Source organism: Pinus tabuliformis, chromosome 3_2 (assembly GCF_031772625.1).
Source record: "Pinus tabuliformis cultivar Carrire ecotype Pingquan chromosome 3_2, CPIR1, whole genome shotgun sequence".
NCBI lineage: Eukaryota > Viridiplantae > Streptophyta > Pinopsida > Pinales > Pinaceae > Pinus > Pinus tabuliformis.
Genome location: NC_142302.1, coordinates 672,270,587 through 672,285,044, shown reverse-complemented (window position 1 = coordinate 672,285,044; position 14,458 = coordinate 672,270,587).

The window sequence follows — 14,458 nt, the reverse complement described above, 5'->3', positions numbered from 1 at the left end:
TACAAATAGTTGTCATCATTATTATTCCATTTATATGCTTTTTACAACTTATTTCAAAGATCAATTTTGTCCCAACAATTACACTTATAGCATAAAGAACATGGTAATACATATGATTCGACCAAAAACAAGTCCCAAACTAAAAAATAAAAATAAAAAACAAAATAAAATTTTCAAAACTTTTTACCAAAATTTAACATTTTTTTTAGTGCTAATACTAACATCACCATTACAACAAGATATCTTTCTAGTGCTAATACTGCCATTACAACAAGATATCCCAAGAGGGATAGAAATTCAAAAAGTTTAATAATAATATGTATGTAGAAGATGGTCTTAAAACTGGCGAATTCATGAAAATCAATGGGACAGAAGTCAAAATAATTGTATGTTATTTATTTGTATACATAGATTGTCAAAATAATTGCATAAATCAACTTTTTTAAACCAAAATTTACAAAAACTTTTATGGTGCTAACATTAGAACCACCATTACAACAAGATACCTTTCTAGTGTTGATACCACCATTATAGTAAGATATCTCAAGAGAGACAGAAAATGTAAAAAGTTTGATAGTAATATGTATCCAAAAGATGATATTGAAACTAGTAAGTTCATGAATCCATAAGACTATAAGGTCATTGGAATTGTCATAATCATTGTCATCATCTTCATTATCATCATCATCACCACCATCATTTTCATCGTTATTTCCATTATTAAATTATCATCATAATCACCATTCATGCCATCATCATCATCTCTATCATCATCATCATTATGGACATTGTTGTCAATTGTTCATAATTATAGCAACCCAAAAAATGTGATGGGTACTAAAAAATGGTTGTTTATGACACATATGATATATGCAAGAGAAATAACAAATCTATTTTTCAGAGATGATCGATTATGATCATCATCACCGACCTTATCATTGTCATTACCATTTTTATCATCCCCATCATCATCATTGTTGTCATCATCATCATGGACATCATAATCATTGGGATCATCATCATTCATGCCATTATTGTTGTTGATGATGACCTAGATGACAATGATGATAATGATGATGATGACTTGGATGATGACACCAAAGATAATGATTATGATTATGAAAATGACAAGATTTAAAAATTGGGAAGATTAACCAAGGTCATTAGCATTGTCATCATCATAATCATTGTCATTGTAACCACCATCATATTTATCATCATAATCACGATTCATGTCATCGTCATCATATTCATTTTCATCATTGTCATGATTATTGGCATTATCATCAATTGTTCATAATTGTCAATGTCATAAGAAATATCATCAATGCATAAAATATGATGAGTGTTGGAAAATGGATGAAAAGGCGAACACAAAAATGGGGACAAAAATAGATGTAAAATTGGATGCAACATAAGTAGATGCAAAACAAGATGCTAAACCTGACACAAAAGTGATTGAAAATCAGATGCAATAGTCAATGCAAACTTAGACTCAAAATAGGATGAAAACATGAATGCAAAAGTGGAAGCAAATATGGGTGCAATAGTAAGCATAAAACTTGGCACAAATTGTGGTGAAACAAATGTGGATGCAACAACAGATGTAGAAAATGACACAAACTTGGATGAAAAAAAGAGACAAAATTGGATGCAAAATAGGATGAAAAGAGGGATGTAAACATGGACACAAACATGTGTGCAACAGTTGAGACAAAATTAGATGCAAAAGTGGATGCAAAAGTAGATGCAAAAATTGACGTAAAAGTGGATGCAATAGGGGATACAAAAACATACACAATATTCAATGCAAACTTGAACACAAAAGAGGGTGAAAATATGGATGCAAAAGTGGAAGAAAATGTGGGTTGCAATGGTAGACGCAAGATATGGCACAAATGTAGTGCAACAAAAGAGGATGCAACAACAGATAAATAAAATATGCAAAACAAGATGCAAAAAAGGATGTAAAAGTGGATGAAAACATGGGTACAACAGGAGAAACAAAATTGGATGCAAAAAATGGTTGCAATGGAAGTAGATGCAAAAGTAGATACAAAATGAGATGCAGAACCCAATGCCTAAATCTAACACAAAAGTGGATGCAAAAAGAGATACAATATTCGATGCAAAAGAGGATGTGAACATGGATGCAAAATTGGAAGCAAAACATGGTGAAAATTGTGGCACAACAAAAGTGGATGTAATGATAGACTCACAAAAATAATCAAACTATGATGCGAACGAAGATGTAAAAAGGGATGCAAAAAGTGGAATTTAAAATGGGTGCAACAGTGGATGCAAAATTGTATGCAAAAGTGGATGCAATAGAAGTCAATGCAAAACGAGATACAAAACCCGACGCAAATCCTGATGAAAAAGTGGATACAAAAAGGGATGCAAAAATAGATGTAAAAGTTGATGAAAACCTACATGCAAATGAGGATGCAAACATGGATGCAAAATTAGAAGCAAAAGTGGGTGCAAATGGAGGTTTCAAACTAGGCACAAATTGTGGCACAACAAAATTAGATGCAATAGTAGGTACAATAATAGATGGAAAAGAGGATATAAATATGCATGCAAACAAGATGGAAAAGTGGATGCAAAACTAGACAGAAACCTCGACGTAAAACTTGGTGCATGAAAAAATGGATGCAAAAAATGATTTAAAAAACAATGCAAAAGAGGATGCAAAATAGGATGCAAGTGTAGGTGCAAAAATTGGATGCAATAGAGGATGAAAAAGTAGGTGAAACAAAATTATGTGTCAAACTTAATGCAAAACCTCATGCAAAACCCAGTGCAAAACCTATTGAAATACATGATGCTAAACTTGGTGCAAAAGTCGACGCAAATTTTGTGTCAAGTTTTGCAAGATATTTGATAAATGGATACAAATAACACCAAAAATGGGCTTTAGACACAAAAAAGGAAGCAAAAATGGATGTTAATCACAAGGTTTTGTTGTAGTGAACCATAAGTAAATATGTACAAATACCAAAACTCCTTTGCCTCAACCGACAAATAATGAAGGTGTTATCACTCCAAAATTTCTCTTGAGTTGTTAGGAAAGAAATGATAGAGGTAACCACAAACCTACTTTAGATATTAGGATCTAGCCTTCCTAATACTCAGAGAGGGATCTCTCTTTATGATTTAAATTTTTTTAGTTAATTGATTTTAGGCTAGTTATGATTGTACTTGGGCTTTGGTTTTGATTGGGTGGTGGGATCACTTACTTAGATGGATAGAGGGATGTCTTTTACCATTGGGCTATGGGGTCAAATGTCAAGCAAGCAAGACTGGATCAAGCTCTAAAAATGGTGTCTTCAGGGCAAGGTAGTTGAGTTACTTCAGATCTCAAGGCTGGATGGTGAAGTAGTTTTCAATTAGATCCAAGGAGAAATTAAGGGTTCCTTAGACCAAATTTTGAAGGAAATGAAAGAGGTCAACCGGGATGGGAGAGAAATTAAGGATTCTCAGATCCGGATATCAGAAGAAAACATAGAAATGATTAACTGTTCAAGATAGATTGTACTTAAAAAAATTATGAAATAAATTTCCAGTTAATTCATTCACTTTAGATAACATTTAGGTTTGTGAGATACATAAGAAAATAACAAATTTGAAAAAGAAAATACTTCGTTGTAATAGCTCAACACATGAATCCTGTAATGCAATCTCTTTATTACTTAGTCCAGTCTATTGACTTGAAAAATTGGTACAATAACCCTCAGGTTTCTTATTAATACAACTCTACAAATGTATATAAATCCACCCTCAATACTTCGAATTATGAAGTATTTATACAAAAATAGTTTACAAAATATCCCAAACTGTCTTGGGAATTAATCTAGGAGAAAGAAATATCTTCATGCAAGAAGATAGAGACAGATGTTCAACTGTTCTATGGTGTCCCTGTTTATTAGGTTGTGTTGTCTTTATACTCTGATATTTTGATGTTGATTCTCTGCCTTGATTTTGGTCTTCATGCTGGCTGTTCTTTGTACTTTGACCTTTCAACTGATACACTTTCACCTAGCTTACCGGTCACTTTTCTTCTACTATGTTGTTTTCGCTTTTACTATGCACTTTTACAGTAGGTCATTTAACTTTTCCCATGTGTCTACATCTCATAATTGAATTTTTACCATCTTCCTGTAGATTTCATCTGCCTCAGTGTATTTGGAAAAGGTGGGTTTATTTACAAAAAGGTGTTTTACCTCATGCTGGAGGTAAAACAAGTTTTCAAAGGTCTGATATAGAACCTTTCCAGTAGGAATCCCCTTCATAGAGGAAGTATTTACCTGATCCTTTGCCACCTCTCTTATTTTCCTATTGTAGTCCTCATGTGGCATTAATTTATCATTTATCACTAAGGGATTGAGCAGACCCTTTTGCCTCAAAACATCAAACTTTACCATGAACCTGTCTATAGCCAGTTGCATGGTTTGGCATTTGTCCTCAAGGTTTAACATCAAATTCCTCTTGGTGAGGACCTTTTTCACCTCTAGTATTGTGCCTGTCCTATCAGCTATTTCCAATTCTTGCAATTCATATTTGTTTTTGGAGTTCAGGAAATGGATTATTCTAGTGGCTTCTTCTAGCATGTATCCCAGTTCTACCTTAACTCTTTGTATGGATTCTGTAGCTTCTTTGGCTAATTCATTCTATTCAAAAATGACTTGAATGGATGGCCATATATCATTGACAAAGTGTTGGCTTGTTGGGGCCTGACCCAAGTTCGAAGTTAGTTAGCCAAACAAATCACGGTACTACTGGCCCATTTGGCAACAGTCCGCGGAGCGCGGACTGAGGTCTCACCCGAAGTAGTATGGGAGGGTGATAAAACCAGGTTTCTGCACCCTTGAGATGTCTAAGAGGTTCGACTGGTCTCACTGGGCGTCCCTGCATGCAGGTTACCTCCTGCACTTCCTTGTTCCTTACATCCTGATATACTGCCTTCATGCATCCCTAACGAGGGACTGTGGAGCTCCCGTGCTGCTAGAGCCACACTCGAGGCTATTACTTATGACCTTACTTATCTTCTTATACCAATTAATTAATTCGTGTACTTGGATGCCTTATTCTATAATTAGTTATACAAAACATTCAAATAAGCTCGTGCAGCATATAAACAATATATTTGCAAATTATACTCAAACATATATTGAAACAGGAAAAGATGCACAAAAATATGGTAAACTTTCTCTTTATTGATTCTTCCAACTATTACAGACTCGTCCTGCCCTGTGCACTCAACTACAGGGGTCTGCGCACTCAGCTGCAGACTACTAGGCCTCTGCGCACTCAGCTGCAGAGCCTTCTCCTACTCTACGACCCAAAGACACACTCTACACTTAGACTTAATCCCTTGTTTCCATTTGGTATCAATGTCCTTTACAGCTTAGAGCCTTGCCCTATTTATACAATCCCATGGTCTGCAAACCATGGGTAGGTCTATCCAGCCGACATTTCATTACAAAAACTAGGGCGGACAACCCTGTGACTCTATTGTAATTTCGTGCCCCGCGCCTGCAATTCACGGAGCTTTTACAAAAAGATTTGGTCAAAACTGTCTTGGGGGGATTCCATGCCCAACAGGCCCCCAACACAAACATCGTGACTCGCCCTCAACTCACACTATCAACGTAGAGACCTTTGCACGGAGTCCCTCCAACTCTACTCGAACTGTGGCAAGGTTGGCAACACACTGAGTTGCTGCCCGTTGGATCTGTTGCATGTGTTGTTCCAAGACCGCGTTGTCAGAAGTGCTTCTCTGTATCTGTGTGTTTATCCCTCGCATGCTTTTATATTCCCGCGTCGCCTTCCGAATCCTTGGAGCATGAAGAGTGTGCCTGGATAATTAGATAGTCAGGCCACGCATGTAGGGCTTTAATCGTTTGCCATTCACTTTTCCTGGTAAAGGTTCACCATTTAGTTTAACTAGTTGTACCATGCCTCTGCCTGTGACCTCCTTAACAACGTATGGTCCCAGCCAATGCATTTTGAACTTTCCTAGGAATTTATCAAACTTACTGTCATACAGCAGTAACTTAATATGGCAGTCGTGCTAGGCCTTCTCATGTTGCTTTTGCACCTGCTGATGGAAACCAGCCAAGAACCGTTCCTCCTCAAGTTCTTCCAACTATGCGAGCCGTTCTTCCAGGGCTTCACGGTTCATCATACCTGTGAGCACTGTTATGCACAGACTAGGTACAATATACTCCATTGGCATGATAGCTTCCATGCCATAAACCAACCAGAAAGGTGTCTGTCCCATCAGTTTCTTGCACGTCCATAATACTGCAGGTAGGCGCAAGTCCCAATCACTCCGTTGCGTGTTGAATACTTTAGTCATCACAGTCTCCAGTATTTTGTTAAATGCTTCTACTGTCCCATTGGCTTATGGGTGATACAGTGTGCTTTTCTGATGATACACTTGAAACTCTTTTGTTAGCATGCTGATGGTTTCGTTCAGGAAATGTGTATCGCGATTGCTCATCAAGATTTTCAGACATCCAAATTGAGTTAGCACGTGTTCAAACAAAAACTTTACAGTCGTGGCGGTCGTGCTGTCTTTGACCGGCTGTGCTTCTGCCCAACGAGTCTGGTACTCTGTTGTGGTGATAATGTATCTGTTATGAAACCAGCTCAAGAAAAGATAGAAAAGATATATCAACGCCTTAGAATTCAGCCTCTTTGAGAGGGAAACCTCCTTTACATTACATAAATGAACAATTCTTGGATGATACAAATGAAAAGACCTCCTTTCTATATATAGGAGTCTAAGGGGTCATAACATAATCAGAGCCGACATAACAATAATAATGTAAGGGCACAATAATAATAATAGTGGGCTTCTATGGGGCACAATAGTAACAATATGGGCACTACATGGGTACATCAATATACTAAGTGGGTTCTACTAATAAAAATAAGGGGTTATACTAATAATATAGGGGCCTAACATGCCCCTTTCCTTCAGAAAGCGTTGTCCTCAACGCTTGAGTAGTTCCTGATGCTTCTGTATAAAATTCTTGTCCTCCCATGTGGAATCTTCAGCAGGTAAGTTCTTCCACTTGATGAGATACTCTGAAATTGATCGATTTCGTAGCTGTCGGGTTCTTATTTCTGTGACTGCTCCAGGTTCCAATAGGATTTTTCCTTCCTCTTCAATTTCTGGAAATATTGTTTGAATTGGGATCTTTTGCAACTTTTGAATAAGTGGCCATACTTCTTCGTCCTTCTTCCATTCATCCTTTGCTTCTTTTATCCAATCTGGTTGGATAATAGAAATAGCACAAAACAATGTTTCCATATCCTCATCCTTGAAGAGTCTTCCCATTCGCTAAGGTCACCATTTTTTAAGTGCATGTAGTATTGCCAACATTTCCTTCTCATAAATAACCAGCTTGAGATGTAGCAGTAAAAATACCCGATCAAAACATTTTTCACTACAATGTTGATCTACCTGTTGTTTCATTTGATTTTGCACTGAATTATCGTTATCCTTTAAAATTTGGAGAACTTGGTGTTGATTCTTGATGTGATCTTTCACTACTTGAACCTTTTTCTTCTTGATATGTCCTTCTATCTCTAGAGTTTGAGTGGTAATTTCTTCCAATCCTTTACAAGATATGGTAGGATTCATTTCTTGATGCTTGATGTGATCTTTCACTTCTTGAACATTTTTCTTTTTGATATGTCCTTCTATCTTGATAGTTTGAGGAGTAGTAATTTCGACCAATGAATTACAAGATAGGGTTGGATTCATTTCTTCTTTCTCGGTGTGATCTTTCACTTCTTGCACCTTTTTCTTCTTGATATGTCCTTCTATCTTGAGAGTTTGAGGAGTGGTAATTCTTGCCAATGCTTCACAAGATATGGTCTGATTCATTGCTTCTTTCTCTGCGGTGGGGTCCTGGTGTATATCTTCTTCTTTTGATGTTTCTTGATCCTTTTCTTCCTCCTCTTCATATTCTATGTAAAATAATTTCTTCTCAGCACACTTATGACCTTTAGTGCATTTGCTATCACAATTGTAACAAAGCCCTTTTTCTCTTTTTTCTTCCAATTGTTGTGGCGTAACCCTTGTAGGTTGTGGAAGGCTAGGAGAAACAACACTTCCATCTTTATAGTTGTGAGGGGTAGACTTCCTTGTTGCCATAATTTTACTTTCCAATATGTCACAAAGCCCTTTTACTCTTTCCAATTGTTGTGGTGTTGCTCTAAAGAAGGTGTTTCTCTTTGTATCCTCATAATGTGTTATCATTTCCTCCGTGAGAATTGACCATGTAACAAGTTTTCTATGAGAACAAAGCCCTTTATACCATAAAAATTGATCTGGTTCTAAATATGAAGATGCAATACATACCTTTTGTAATAGTGGTACACAATGTAGATCAAAATATTGCTCCATCTGAAGTATCCAATTTACTGGATCCTTGCCATCAAACTTCCGCATCTTGCTTTTTCTTGATTTTAGGACCTCGATCTTGGAGCGACTGTAACTCTGTAATTTCGGATATTTAAGTTCTGAAATTTCTAGGTATAGTAGCCCTCTGTTTCCTCTTTCCAATGCCACCAGTCTGATCCAAATTGGATTCTCCAAGAAAGAGTTATGCACAATCTCCCAAGATGACCTGATTATAGACCTTTCCAGAAGAGCGAACTTGTATGAAGTGCCACGTGTCAAATTTTTTATGTTTGGTATTGGAAAAGATATACAAGAAACTACAGTATGTTCTCTTTTTTTACCTTCTTACAAAATTTCAATCCGATCCCCAGAGAGAACGTTATGACGATTTTCCCCAGGTCACCTGTTTGGAATGTAATTCAGGAGTCTATAAAAAGACCAACTTCCTGAGATCATAACTCCGCAAAAATAGCGCGAAAAGCTCTGAAATTCGGACCCAAGGTTCAGCGCGATGTCTTCTCAAATGGGTTTTTTTTTGTGACTTTTGAAACGTCACAGAAAAAAATTTATAGCGAAAATTCCATGATGACCTGTTTGGAGCAGCGAAACCCTAGAATCCAAAGCTCTGATACCAAATGTTATGTAACCAGCTCAAGAAAAGATAGAAAAGGTAGATCAACGCCTTAGAATTCAGCCTCTTCGAGGGGGCAACCTCCTTTACATTACATAAATGAACAATTCTTGGATGATACAAATGAAAAGACCTCCTTTCTATATATAGGAGTCTAAGGGGTCATAACATAATCAGAGCCGACATAACAATAATAATGTAAGGGAACAATAATAATAATAGTGGGCTTCTATGGGGAACAATAGTAACAATATGGGCACTACATGGGTACGTCAATATACTAAGTGGGTTCTACTAATAAAAATAAGGGGTTATACTAATAGGATAGGGGCCTAACAATATCTTGCACCTATCTTTCCCTGAGGTTTGATAGGTCGTACAAAGTTGATTGCCCACTTTTCGAAGGGTTGCAGCGTCATCTGTGGATTCAAAGGCATCTCGTCTCGCCGTAATGGTTTATCTGTCCTTTGAAATATATCATAGGACTTACAATGTGCTTTTGAATCCTGATGAAGGGTTGGCCACCATAATCCTGCGCGGAGAACCTTTTGCGCGGTCGCTCGTCCTGCATAGTGTCCTCCTGCAGTGTCCCCGTGCGCTTCCATGAGGATCTGACTTCATTCAAATTTAGGTACATACCTTCGCAGTATCTCATCATTTCCCATTTTGTATAGGTTCCCCGCGATGACAGAAAAATTAGCTGCACACACCACCAGTTCCTTCTTCTGCTAGATGGAGTATTCCTTCAGCGCAGTTCCTATTGTCAGAAAGTGGATTATATCCTCAAAATGTCATCCGCTACGCACACAATGAAGAGCTGTGTGTCAGGTAATCCTTCCTCCAAACTAGTAGGTTCCTCTCCCATCTCCATACGTGATAAGTGATCCGGTCTCGCATTCAAGCGTCCAGGATTTACCACGACATCAAAATCATATTCTTGGAACAATAGGATCCACCTGCATATGTGCCCCCCCAACACAGGCTTGTTGACCAAGTATTTTAGTGTGGAATGGTCGGTATACATCTTGAAATGTTCTCCTAGAAAATAGTGGCGGTATTTTTGGAGCGTGTACACCATAGCCAACCCCTCGCATTCAATTGTGGAATAGTTCCTTTATGCTTTAGACAACCTGCGACTTGCATACGTGATAGGGTGATCCAAGCCCTCTCCACCTTCTTGTGTTAACACCGCTCCCAATGATATACATGACGCATCAACATGGGCATGAAATTCCACATCCCATTTTGGGAAGACTAAGATTGGGGTAGAAGCCAATTTCTATTTTAGTACATTGAGGCTTTTCATGCAATCATCATTCTAGCAAAACGTGACATCCTTTTTCAACATCTTCTCCATTGGCGCGGTGATCTGGGCATTGCTTTTGATGAACTTCCTATAGTACCCCGTATGTCCCAGGGTAGCATACAACTATTTAACACTTCGTGGTGCTTCCAAATTCAGAATTACTGCAATCTTCGCGGGGTCTACCATTAGTCCCTGTTTGCAGACCACATGTCCCAGCAGGTTCCCAAAGGGAATGAGGAACGTACACTTTTTGAGGTTTAGCGCAATTTGGTGTCATTGGCAAGTATCCAGCATCAAGTGTAAGCTTGCTACATGGTGCTTAACCAATCCAAATACAGTCCAATCATCCAGATAGACTTCCAGGAATTTGTGGATATATTCTTTGAATTTTGCAACAACTATGCTCAAAAAAATGGCTGACGCATTCTTTAACCCAAACGGCATAACAATGTATTGAAAGCAACCCCACTCGGTCGCGAAGGTGGTCTTGCTCCTATCTTCTGATGTGATTTTGATTTGGTGATACCATGAGAACCCGTCAGTAAAAGAATATGCTTCTTGCCCGCCGACATTTTCCAATACTTCATATGTGAACATAGTTTGGAATGGGTCATGTACACCAGTGTCATTCAATTTCCTGAGGTCCACACATATTCTTATTTCTCCCTTCTGCGTCTTCTCCTGTACTATCATAGGGCTTACCTAGTCGGATTCTTCCACTAGCTCAATGATTCCAGCTACGAGCATTTTGTCTAGCTCTACGCGGACCTTTTCCTTGTACTTTGGATTTAAGCGGTAAGGCCTCTACTTAACCAGCGTCACGTCGGGCTTTAGGGTGATCTTCATCATCCCTAAGTCGCCAACGATCCCCTTTAAATCCATGATCTTGGCAGGGAATAAGTCTTGGTACTCACGGAGTAACTCAGCAACCTTATCCACCGTGGCGTCATCCCATTAGTCGCCAAGCGTTGCATACTTCGGTTCGGTCTCCGTACCAATTTTTACCTACTTTGTTTTTACCAGCGCGGTTATGTCAGGGTATTCAATCAATGGTCCTTGAACCTCGAGATAGCCCTCAGTTTCTGGAATGTTCACTTTTTGCGGATCTTCATCGTCATCTTTAATATTTATGTTATAGCACTCCAGCGCGCAGCTCAACTGGGTTGCCCAATCCAACTAAATTACTTCCATCGGTTCCTGGGGTATTTTAAAGATAGCTGCTTTTATTGCTTGTAGCACATCATCAACAGTATCCCACCAACGATCCTCAAACGTGAAGGCTATCAGGAATCCTTCGTGCAAGATATGCGATTCGTTCATTCCATGGCAGAGCTATGTCTCTACATACCAATTCATGGGTATCATATCCAAGGTATGACAAAACAGGTGCACCCACTCAGGTTGTGGCTCTTCCCCATAAACCTTTGTCAATTTTGCGAGGTGTGCACGTGGATCATCTCATCCATCATACTTGTCTTTTAATCGCATTGGTGGCTTCCCAAACTGTATGCACATCATCCTTCTGCATTCGCGCTAGTCCTAAAAACTTCATTGGTGCATACCCCACCATCTTGTGGGCGTAGCTCGCAGTACCCATTTCAGAGTGTCAAAACGCTGTTGTTCCGGTACTTCTTTTTTAATTTTTTTTAGAAGTTCATCCACCTAGCTTAACCCATCACATGTAGGCAGATCTCTTACCTCTGTCGCTATGCAGCACAATGATCTTGTCATCATGTTACAGTTGAGCGTGGTTACCTCATGTAATCGGTTCTGCCATCGTTCTATCTCCTCATCAAAACTGATGTGCAGGAGCTTTCATGCTCCCAAGAGAGTCAGCCCTCCGCGGTTGGGTTTACCCAATATTGCTCCCATGCGGTTATTCTGTAGATGCAGTCCAAATCATTGTCGCTGTCGTAGTCTCGCACTGGCTCCGTGTAGTGCGATCCTTCTATAGGGTCTAAGGGTAACACTACATGTAGTGGCTTTTTCTCAAAGATCATCTCTTCATATTTATCACTCCATTCATGTCAGTGGCCCAATCTATTCCCAATAGCGCGGGGTAGGGATTGCTATCATCAACAATATCTATTACTTCGAAATCTGCTAGCGCACTTGCTCCTTCAACATCTACTATGATTCCTAGCAATCTCCCCATCGGTAGGATCTTTTTCTGATTCGCCATTAACAACTAGATAGGATACCATTGCAACACAGGCATGCCCATGCGCTCCCATGTCTGTTTTGGCAAGATGTTCACGTCCGATCCTAGATCTAGAATCACTTGGTCCATCTCATATTCCCCAATCTACACGATCAATCTCATCTCTCTCCCTGTTCGCATCGTGTGTTTCCCGAGCTTCCAGACTATGCAGAGTTCTCTTGGCGTGATCCCAACGCATCTAGTTATGAGTTCTTACAGTCCCTTTACAACCTTGTTGTCACGCAGCAACTTCATGCATGTCTCTAAGAACGTAGTGAGCTTCAATGGGTCTATTTCTGGCTCCAGTCTGTCTTTAGTTCCTGAAGTGGAGGCCTCTGCGAAGCTCTTCTTAGCTTCCATGAAAGTCTCCTTAGCACGCTCCACATCAAATTTCGGTTCCTTCATTGGAGCCTTACGAACCCAGGGACTTTCTTCAGGTTGCTTTCCTTTGTCATCCCCTATCGTAATTCCACTCCAGAGCACGATATTTAAAATAGGGTCTTCCTCACGCAGCTTAGACCTCATCATTTGCAGGTTCTGGGGGGGGGGGGGGGGGGGGGGGGGGGGGTTGGAGTGCTCCTTTATCACGCAACCTCACTATCAGTGTGGGACAGTCTTCCGTCTCATGATCAAACAACGTACAATACAAACAAGATGGTCATGTTGGATTTGTACAGTCATGGGCATAATGCCCTGGCCCTCCACAATTGTAGCAGATCAACTTTCCAGTCCCCCTCCACCTTAGCCTCATCTGTGCCCCTGAAATCTGGTTCATGCTATCCCTGCATTCTGGTCAAGAGGCCACGTTTTGGCCTGAACCTATACATAGGGGTCTAGTCCATCATTAGCTCATAACTCCTACAGGTGCACTCATCATGTCCTACGGATCTACAGAAATTACAGAACATCTGTTTTGAATCCTGCATATACTTTTGTAATATATGGCAATTATCTATAGCATGCTTTCCTCCTATCTGACAAATCGCGCACCACAGTGCAGGCACCGCGCTTGGTCCTGCTTGTGCCTCCGGTCTTAGTGGAATTGGCATTCCTCCCGCAAGGTAATTCGCAAACATCGAGTAGTGGTCTTTGTCGTGCCCCTAACCCTTTCATTTTATGCACCATACCTCGTCGCGCATCTCTAGGCAAGTTGTCCTGTCTTGTTTCAAATTATGCATCTCCAAGCATAAGTTTTTCGACTGCGCATGAATTTGCTGAACTCTCAGGTTAGGATCTTGTATCGAGATCTTGTGCAATCTTATTTCGACCTCCAGGGTCTCAGCCTGAGTGGTTAGCCTTTGTTGTGACAATGCATTCCGTAGATGTGGTGTTAACGATGCTACAAACCATTTGCGGTGTTGCCCATCTGTTAATGTCATGTTTGCTTCACGAATTCTGCACTTCAGTGTTTGATCCAACTCCCACGAGGTTTCACCTGGTAGTATTGTGATTTCCTTGAACCTAATGATTGACCATGCCTTTAACTTCGGCTTGCTAAATACTTTGTTTAGTGCCACTTGGATATCTGCAATCCCCGCATTCGGATTGTCATTGGAATGCTTAATGTACCAGGTCAGCGCGTGATCCTGTAGAGCACTTACCAACGTTTCCTTCTTTATATTTTCATCCGTGACTCCCTGTGCTTCCCATATAGCTTTTATCACGAACCAAAATTGGTCTGGATCTTCATTCCCTACTCCCTTGAACACTAGTAGCTTTATTGCGCTTGCCATACTACTTCGCGGTCATGGTGGGGTTGGTATGGGCGAAGATGGGGGTGAAAATGGTGAAACTGGAGGTGGCATGGGTGGAGTTGGTATGTGCGGAATTCTCTGTCTTATCAAATTGATTGCACTTCTTGGTGAGATCTTTGCAAGCTCTTCTTCACCCCCCCGCGGA